Genomic DNA, 9,251 nt, shown 5'->3' with positions numbered 1-9,251 from the left:
TTGAAAATCCATCTAGACTTTCAAAACATAAGAATATCCATACAGGAGAGACACCATGGAAGTGTGAAGTATGTGGAAAGGCCTTCTGCTATGCATCATCTCTTCATGTCCACAGGAAAACTCATAGAGAAGACAAACCCTACTAGTGTGAAGTATGTGGCAAGGTCTTCTGTTATCTATCAATACTTTCCAACCATAAGAAAATTCATACAAGAGAGAAACCATACAAGTGTGAAGTGTGTGGCAAGGCCTTCCATTATCCACCATTACTTTCTAAACACAAGACAATTCATACAGTAGAGAACCCCTACAAGTGTGAAGTATATGACAAAATCTTCAATTATCCACCAAGTCTTTACAAACATAACAGAATTCATACAGGAGAGAAACACGACAAATATGAAGTATGTGGCCTGGCATTCCATTGTCCATAATTACATTCTGAAAAGAAGAGAATCAATACAGGTGGAAACCCTAAACTTGTGGTGTATCAGTCAATTCCTTTAGAACTTTCCAGATTCTTTCCCTCATTTGATAGCTCATTCTGGTGAGAAGCCATACAAAAGTAAGGAATATGGAAAAGCCTTGTTTACAAAGTCATACCTATATCTATACAAATTAACTCACAATGTAGAGACTATTTACAAATATAAGGAACATATAAAAATGCTCAACAAATTTAGGCATCATCAAAGAATTCATCCTGGAAAGAAACCACAGAAATGTAAAAAATCTGGCAGATACATTTGAAGTTCCATTGCATGGTCTAAACAGAGAATAATTCCTATTGGAGATAAACACTACACATCTGAAGAATGTGGCAAACACTATTCTTACCAGTCTTCCGGTCTTAAGCAACATCAAAGAATTCATCTATGAGAGAAAGTAGACAAGTGTGAAGAATGTGCTAAGGTCTTTTGGACTCACTGAAAACTTGGGGAAAACCTCATAATTCATAGTAGACTAAAATGTCACATGTGTGAAAAATACTGCAAACCCTTTGTTAAGCTTTCTTATATTAACATACAGTAATTTAGGCTGGAGAGAAATACTACAAATGTTAAAATGTTCATAAACTCTTAACACTTCTTCAGACACTAAAAGTTATCAAAAGCTACAGGCTGAAGCCCTATAAGTTTGGGGAATTTGGTAAAGGATTTGGAATCATTAATGTAATCATTTCAAAAGTGGAACTATCAGATTGTATGTTTGTCCTTCTGGGTTTGGGGATGATCCTTCATTGTTTGCTTTTGTTTCTTCTTTTAGAATTGAAACCCTTGTTCTATATCAGTATGTAGGAAAGTAGTCACATGATTTTATGTTATAGGAGCTTAAGGTTAAAAGATTGCCTTGAGTCTCACATGACACATGGACTGTGGTCTTTCATACTGTTGTAATTATTAAATACTTTGTGGACCTTTCAAGTTGTAGCCTATTTTACTTATGAAGTGAGGGTAAGGTTGGGGAAAGGGAAGGAATGTTATGATTTAAACCTTTTTGGATAGAGCTAGCATGTTTGGGAACAAACTGAATTGTCAAAAGACCCACACCCATGTTAATATTCCCAGTACCCTCAAAATAGAACGAGGTAATTACCACTGAAGGTTGTCCTCTGACCTCCATGCATGCGCCTCCACACAAACATGTGTGCCCAGAAATAATGTAAATTACACTTTGGAAATGACTTTGTGTTTTACATAGGCAAGGATCAAGAAGTAATGCTTGCATCTCAACTGTTAGCACCATGAGGTCTTGAATCATTTGAGCTGCAAGCCTGGTTGATTTGTAGCATTTATCTTCATTAGTTTAATTGCTTTCAGAAGGCCTGTTGATTGTGATCGGAGGCATCTATTTGAGATGCTGCAGTATAAGATATACCCTGAGAACAACTATTCATCAATCTGCTTCTTGCTGTGAAAGCATCATGACCACCTGCTTAAAGTTCCTGTTGTTTCAACTCACCGTGCATTGTGGTTGGATTAGTTTTGTGCTTTGTTTCCTGTTCAGAATACTCTGCCTGAGGATAAAGTGAAGAGATTTAGATTAAATGCAATAGCTAAGGAAATCTTAAACAGCCTAGTTGTCTTAGTTAGGGTTTTACTACTGAGAACAAACACCATGACCAATGCAAATCTTAAAAAACACAACATTTAATTGTGGCTAGCTTACAGGTTCAGAGGTTCTGTCCAGTTCATCAAGGCAGGAACGTGGCCACATCCAGGTAGGCATGGGACAGAAGAGCTGAGATTTTTACATTTTTATCTGAAGGCTGTTAGCAGACTACTGCTCCCAGGAAGCTAGAACAAGGGTATTAAAGGCCACACCCACAAGGCCACACCTATTCTAACAAGGCCACACCTCCCAACAGTGCCACTCTCTGTGCCAACCATATAAAAACCATTACATTCCACTCCCTGGCCCCCATAGATTTATTCAGACATATGAGTCTGTGGGGGCCAAATCTAGTCATAGCATAATTTAAAAAAATACACCTAATCCAACTTCTAAAGTCCCCATAGTATAAACAAGTATCAACAATGTCAAGAGCCAAAATTCAAAGACTCTTCTGGTACCTATCCAATCAGTTAACTGTAATCCCCTGAATCAAGATAGGAAACCTGCTGAGCAAACACCAAACTCTGCATTTCCATATCTGATGTCAAAGGAGTTTTCATATCTCCAACTTACTTTTCATCTTTGTTGGTGACAACAGACTTGTTTTCCTGATCTGGATCCACTCCCTGTTAGCAGCATTCCTTAGGAGCTATACTATGGGTCTGGCATCCTGAAAATCTTGTGGTCTTCAAGGCAACTTCAGTGTTACAGCTTCTTGTTTCAATGTCTGGGATCCAAACATGACATTCTGGGCTGCTTGAAAGGGCTGGCATCACTTATGCAGCTCTGCCTTCTGTAGCAGGCTAACCTCAGCATGATCCACTCTATTGCCACTACTGCTCTTGGTGATCATCTTATGGTACTGGCATCTCCAATGCAATGGGGTCTTCCACTGCAACTAGGCTTCACAAATAGGCTCTCATAGTGAAAGACACCCGCAAGGGGACCCTCACCCAAGTCTGGACCTGCACACCCCAAGAACACACGAGAGACCTTGATGCAATTGCAGAGGAGGTGTAATGACGAGGGCCCTCAGGCCAGAACATATCTCACGAAGGAGATAGAGGTTCCGACCCAGAACCCAGGAAACTTGGGATATTTATGGGTAGGGGTGGGAAAATTTGGCGCGGTTACATATGATTGGATATTTCAAACATCAGCAACTTGCAGAAGTGTCTACCTGTGAGCTGGCAGAATGACTAGTTACTTTGACCATGAAACCTTGGACTTCTCAGAAAGGGGGAGAGAAAAGTAAACACCAGATGGCCCATTACTCACTTGGGCTTGTTTGGACTTGTCTGGGCATGTCCTTGCATGCCTTTTCATTTTTGGTCACCCTGCCCCTGGAGGGACTTAATATTTTATTATGACTATAGTTAACAAATTGGTGGTGGTCTTTGCTGACCATGAATTTTTGTTATTGTTACAATGCTGCTTTCAAATTTTGTTCTCACAATACAATGTCTACATGGTGCCAAGTCTAAAATCCTTTGCATGACCCCTTCAGTACTGGGCAGTCAAATATAAATGAAGTTGCACCTTTACCAATGGCCTTCCATGGCGTCTCACAGTGCCAAGCCACAGCTGTTCTTCATAACCCCTTAATGCCTTCAAAACCAGTACCACCTGGGTGACTCTCACATATTACCAAGTACAGCTGCAGCACAACCTACAACCTTGGCTATCTCTGAAACACAGCTTCTTTGTGCTCTCAGAAAATACTTCTCAGAAGATTTCACTTCAATGAGGCTGGTCTCTTCTTAATCACTACTAACTTCTTAGCTCCAGCTAACCAGCATCCACTGTCCCAGTAGTACCTTCTGCTTTTTACTCTAAAGCCAGAGCCACATGGCTGAAGCTGAAATGTTCTACTGGTTGCTGGCACTGGAACATGGCTGCCCTTATTACCAGGTTTCTATTTTCTAACTCCCTCACTGCCTAAACTTGGCTTTCCTGGAAATCTCTCTGAAGATTGAGCTTGAACTCAGAGATCTGCATGGTTCTGTCTCCTGTAATGCTGGGACTAAAGGTGTGTGCCACCACAGGCCTGGATTTAAGCTTTCTTTGCCTACAACCTGCTTTGTATTAGGATGGGCATGCACTCAGAGCTGTGTTAGGCTTTCCTTCAGGGATTAAAGGTGTGCACCACCATGCCTGGATCTAAACTTGAGCTTGTCCCATAATCCTTTAATCTGTTATCTCCTAGAACACAGGATTCTGTTTTGGTAAATTTCCGACCCAAATAAGTCTGGTTAAGGAAAACACAACTCAATATTTATGATTATAAACTGCAAGCCTAGATTGGGCAGATTTACCATTGCACTACTCTATTCCTCAGCTATGAGATCCCTTACAACTTGCGGTTTCTCTAGGCCACGTTCCTCTCCTCCATTGTCCTTCCACCTCTGGCTCCTCTGGCTCCTCAGTCACCTCCATAGCCTCTCTCCCATCACCTTCCTCTTCTGACTCCTCTTAGGACTCCTCCTTTTCTGATTCCTCCTCTGACCCTTTTTCTCCACCTCCCCTTCTACTGCCCAATCACCGGCTCTAGCTTTTATTTTAGAAATTCAATTGGACAGAAGGTTCACAAGGTTCACGCCTCCTTCGCAGCCCCTCCCAGGAGCAGAACTAACATCAAAACCAGAGGCTGGGGTTATCCACAACACTTCGCCCTTTCTGTTTAATTAAAAGTCTCTTTTGTCTCAGATATAGTCAAAGGAGAGCTAGCTAGCATTATTTGCCCCAAAGTCACTATGTGCTGAGAAAGTTCATAGCTTAGCTGACACCATGACTGTGACAGTCAGAAAGGCTGGACAGGCAATCTAGTTGTTCTGGAAAAGTTCTGGAAGCAAGTCCTTAAAAGAAGCAGCTTCGATATAGTTGCAGTAGAATCAAGCATGAAGCTGTAATAGAAGGTCCAGGACTCTCAGCATCCCCGAGTATGAATCTGTCTAGGGCTGTCTTTCTCTCCTTTCATCCTGCAACATATAAAACTTAAAAGCAGCAGATAGTTAAATAAAGACATTCACACGGAGCATGCAGGACACACAGCTTGGTCAATGAAGATCAATAAAGAAAGGAACTGCCCTTCTTCAGGTTAGTTTCATCACTTAATCAAACTGTAATATACCTTTGTATATATGCCCTCATAAAGGATGGCATGTATTAACAAGTCATGAGAAATTAGTACCCAATTAAGTGTTCTTGGCTTTGTAGAGACATTTTAGTCCCAGCTGTTTCCAGAGCTGTCTCCATATAAGAGACATAAACAACACCATATATACATCACCTATGTGGTTGGTTGTGTTAGTCTCCCTTTTCTTGTGTGTCGACAAGGTCTTCAGGAAGTCTCCCTTTGTCATGTCTGATATTTATCAACCTGGAAAGAACCCACAGCTTTTCATTTCCTGTGGAAACATAGACATAACCTCTCCCCCAGAGTAACACATTTCCCACTTTCCATTCTGACGTTAGAATATCCTTAATATAAACAGGTAGATTTAGTTCAGTAGTTTTTTTCCACCATTCAATGTCTCTCAGTGGCTGAGGTGTTTTGTTGATTAGCATCCAAAATATTCAAGGTTAATAAAGCACTGTGTAATTTATCTTTGGGGGTTCTTATTGATCCCTTTTGCCTATTAAGCATCTCCTTTAGAGTTCGATTAGATCTTTCCACAACTGCTTGTCCCATAGGATTGTGTGATATGCCTGTAACATGTTTTATATTATAATATGTAAAAACTTCTTCATCTTATTAGAGATATATGCCGGACCATTGTCTGTTTTAATTTGTATGTGTATTCCCATAATGGCCATGACTTCTACAAATGTGTAATTACAGAATCAGCCTTTTCTGATATCAAGGCAGTTGCCCATTGAAATCCTGAATACGTGTCTATAGTATGGTGCACATATTTCAGTTTATCAAACTCTGTAAAATGAAAGACATCCATTTGCCAAATGTCATTTCTTTGGGTACCCTTAGGGTTACTTCCTGTAGGCAAGGGAGTTTGGTTATATAATGAGCAAGTAGGGCATTGCCTCACAGTTTCCTCGGCTTGTTGCCAAGTAATAGAGACTGCTTTCTTTAAACCTTTGCTGTTAACATGTTGTTTTATATGGTATTCTGAAGCCTCTAGCTTCCTAGCAATACCTGGTTGATTTCATTATTACATTGTGCTAGAGGTCCTGGCAGACCTATATGGGATCTTATTGTGTTATGTATAGTGGGTAACTCCTATTTCTGATCATTTGTTGTAATTGAAAAAATAGTGAGGTCAATTCAGAATCATCCTGAATAATTTCAGCAGTCTCTATGTGTAAAACAACCCTTTCTGCAGATTGAGAGTAAGTTACTATATTAAGGGACTCTTGAAAAACTGACAACACTATGATTATTGCATATAATTCAGATTTTTTAACTGACTTATAGGGACTCTCAGCCACCTTACTTATGTCTTCTGATTTATATCCTGCCTTTCCTGATTTATTAGCATCAGTGTAAAAGTAGGGGCTCCAGATATTGTAGTTCCCTTTAATATACCAGGGAGAATCCAATTAGTTCTTTTTATGAACTGAAGCTGCTTGCTTTTAGGGTATCTGTTGTTAATGTCTCCCAAAAAGTTACTGCATGCTTTTTGCCAGTGTTCATTTTGTGCCCGAGAAACAAGGCAATTTCTGCGTTAGTAAAAGGTACAACAATTTCAGCCAGGACAATTCCAACTAATTGTCAAAGTCTCATTTTTCCCTTTAGTATCTTTTTTTTTTTTTTTTTTTTTTTTTTGAGACAGGGCTTCTCTGTGTAGCCCTGGCTGTCCTGGAACTCATTCTGTAGACCAGGCTGGCCTCGAACTCAGAAATCCTCCTGCCTCTGCCTCCCTAGTGCTGGGATTAAAGGCGTGTGCCACCACGGCCTGGATTCCCTTTAGTATCAATTCAGAGACCTCAATGTAGGTTTTTAACTTCTTACTCTATTTATGAGCTAAAAATATCCATTCTAAGATTAATCTACTCTCTGCATAAGAATTCCTGTAGGAGAATGAGTAGAAGGTAAGATAACTAAGATGCAGACCATCTTTGGATCAATATGATCTAGATGTGTATCCTGCAATTTTCTTTCTACCAAGGCTAACTCCTTCTCAGCCTCAGGTGTTAGTTTCCTTGGGCTATTTAAATCTTTATTGCCTTGTAGGGTTTGAAATAAATTACTCAGCTCTTGAGTAACCAAGCCAATTGCTGGCCGCAGCCAGTTGATATCTCCAAGTAGCTTCTGAAAATCATTAAGGGTCCTTAACTGGTTTCTTCTGATTTGTATCTTTTGTGGCTCAACCCTTTGTAGACTTACTTTATACCCTAGATAATTAATAGAATCTCCTCTGTATATTTTTTTCAGGGGCTATTTGCAAGCCCCAGCAAGGCAAGGTTTTCTTTAATTCATCAAATATTCTCTCCATGATATTAATATCTGGATCAGCCAACAAAATATCATCCATATAATGATAAATACTGGATTTGGGAAATTGTGAATAATCTCCAATGGCTGTTGTACAAAGTATTGACACAAGGTTGGGCTATTTACCATTCCTTGTGGTAAGACTTTCCAATGATACCTTTTTACTGGGTGACCTCTTTTGAAGGTGGGTACTGAGAAAGCAAACCTTTCCTTATATCACATTCATGTAGAAGAATCATGAAGAAATAATCTTTCAGATCAATCACTATGATGGGCCATTCCTTAGGCAACAAGGAAGGCAATGGGATACCAGGCTGCAAGGAATCCATAAGCTGAATAATCTTATTAATTGCTCTGGGATCTGTCAACATCCTCCATTTGCCAAATTTCTTTTTAATGACAAATACTGGAGAATTTCAAGGACTGGTAGACCCCTCTATATGCTGAGCCTCCAGCTGCTCCTGGACTAGCTGTTCTAATACCTGTAATTTTTCGTTTATCACAGACCATTGCTCAATCCAAATGGGTTGATGAGTCAACCACCTTAGTGGTAAGGCTGTTGGTGTTTTGGCAGCAATGGCTCTTTGGGGTAGAGCTAACTTGTCAGCCTCTGCCATATCTTGTTTATGGACAGCTTGGACAGTCTGTGACTGCCTTTGATAACGTTTTCTAACTACTTTTAAAGTTTTATTAGGAGCCTGATGGGTTTCATGACTAGACACTGAGGGGATATTAATTTGGGTTTTCCACTGTTGTAATAGATCTCTTCCCCATAAGTTAATAGCTATATCAGCCATGTATGGCCTCAGTTTTCCTACCTGACCTTCTGGTCCTATACATTTAAGCGATCTGGTGCTTTGTTTTATTTTGGATAAAGTCCCAAGTCCTTGAAACTGGATGTCTACTTCTCCAACTGGCCAACTTTCAGGGCAAGAATTTGGAGAGAAAATGGTGACATCTGCTTCAGTGTCAACCATCCCTTCAATCTCAGTATTATTCACTAGTATTCTTAGTTTTGGTCTTTGATCCTCTATAAAAGTTTGCCAAAATATTTGCTTTTGGCTCCCTGTGAGGCCTTCTGAATTGTCTATAAAATTGCCTCAGCCTTGTCTGGTCTCAGAACATCTGTTTCTGAAGCAGTGACATTTAATTGTCCTTAGGAAGAGAACTCTCTTTGCCTGGCATTGGGGCCTGTGAGAGGGGCCCCTGGGAGTTCTTTGGCAGGGTATTGCCCCATTTGTCTGTTGTTGCTCTACATTCCCTAGTCAGATGTCAGCCTTTGCCACATCTTTGACATATTCCAGAAGGCATAGGCCCCCGTTTTGTTTACTTTGGTTTTTCCTGCAGTCATTTCTGAGATGACCCCATTCACCACAATTAAAATATTTGAAATCTTGGGTCATCTCTAGGTGTCTGGTGTCAGCTTTTCCTATTACCATTATATCAGCTGAGCAAGATCCAACATCAGCTGTGTATCTAATTCACTCATCTATTGATGCTGACCTTGCCCTCAGTGGTCTGATTACTTCCTTGCATTCAGCAGTTGCATTTTCAAAGGCTAAAGACTCAATTATTGCCTTTCATGCTACTGAATCTGATATACTCCTTTCTTTTTTTTCATAGCTTACAAGTAGTATTTTTTTATTAGATATTTTACTTACTCTTCAGATGCCATCCCCTTTCC

Source organism: Arvicanthis niloticus, chromosome 19, assembly GCF_011762505.2.
Source record: "Arvicanthis niloticus isolate mArvNil1 chromosome 19, mArvNil1.pat.X, whole genome shotgun sequence".
NCBI lineage: Eukaryota > Metazoa > Chordata > Mammalia > Rodentia > Muridae > Arvicanthis > Arvicanthis niloticus.
Note: the sequence above shows the minus strand (reverse complement) of the source record.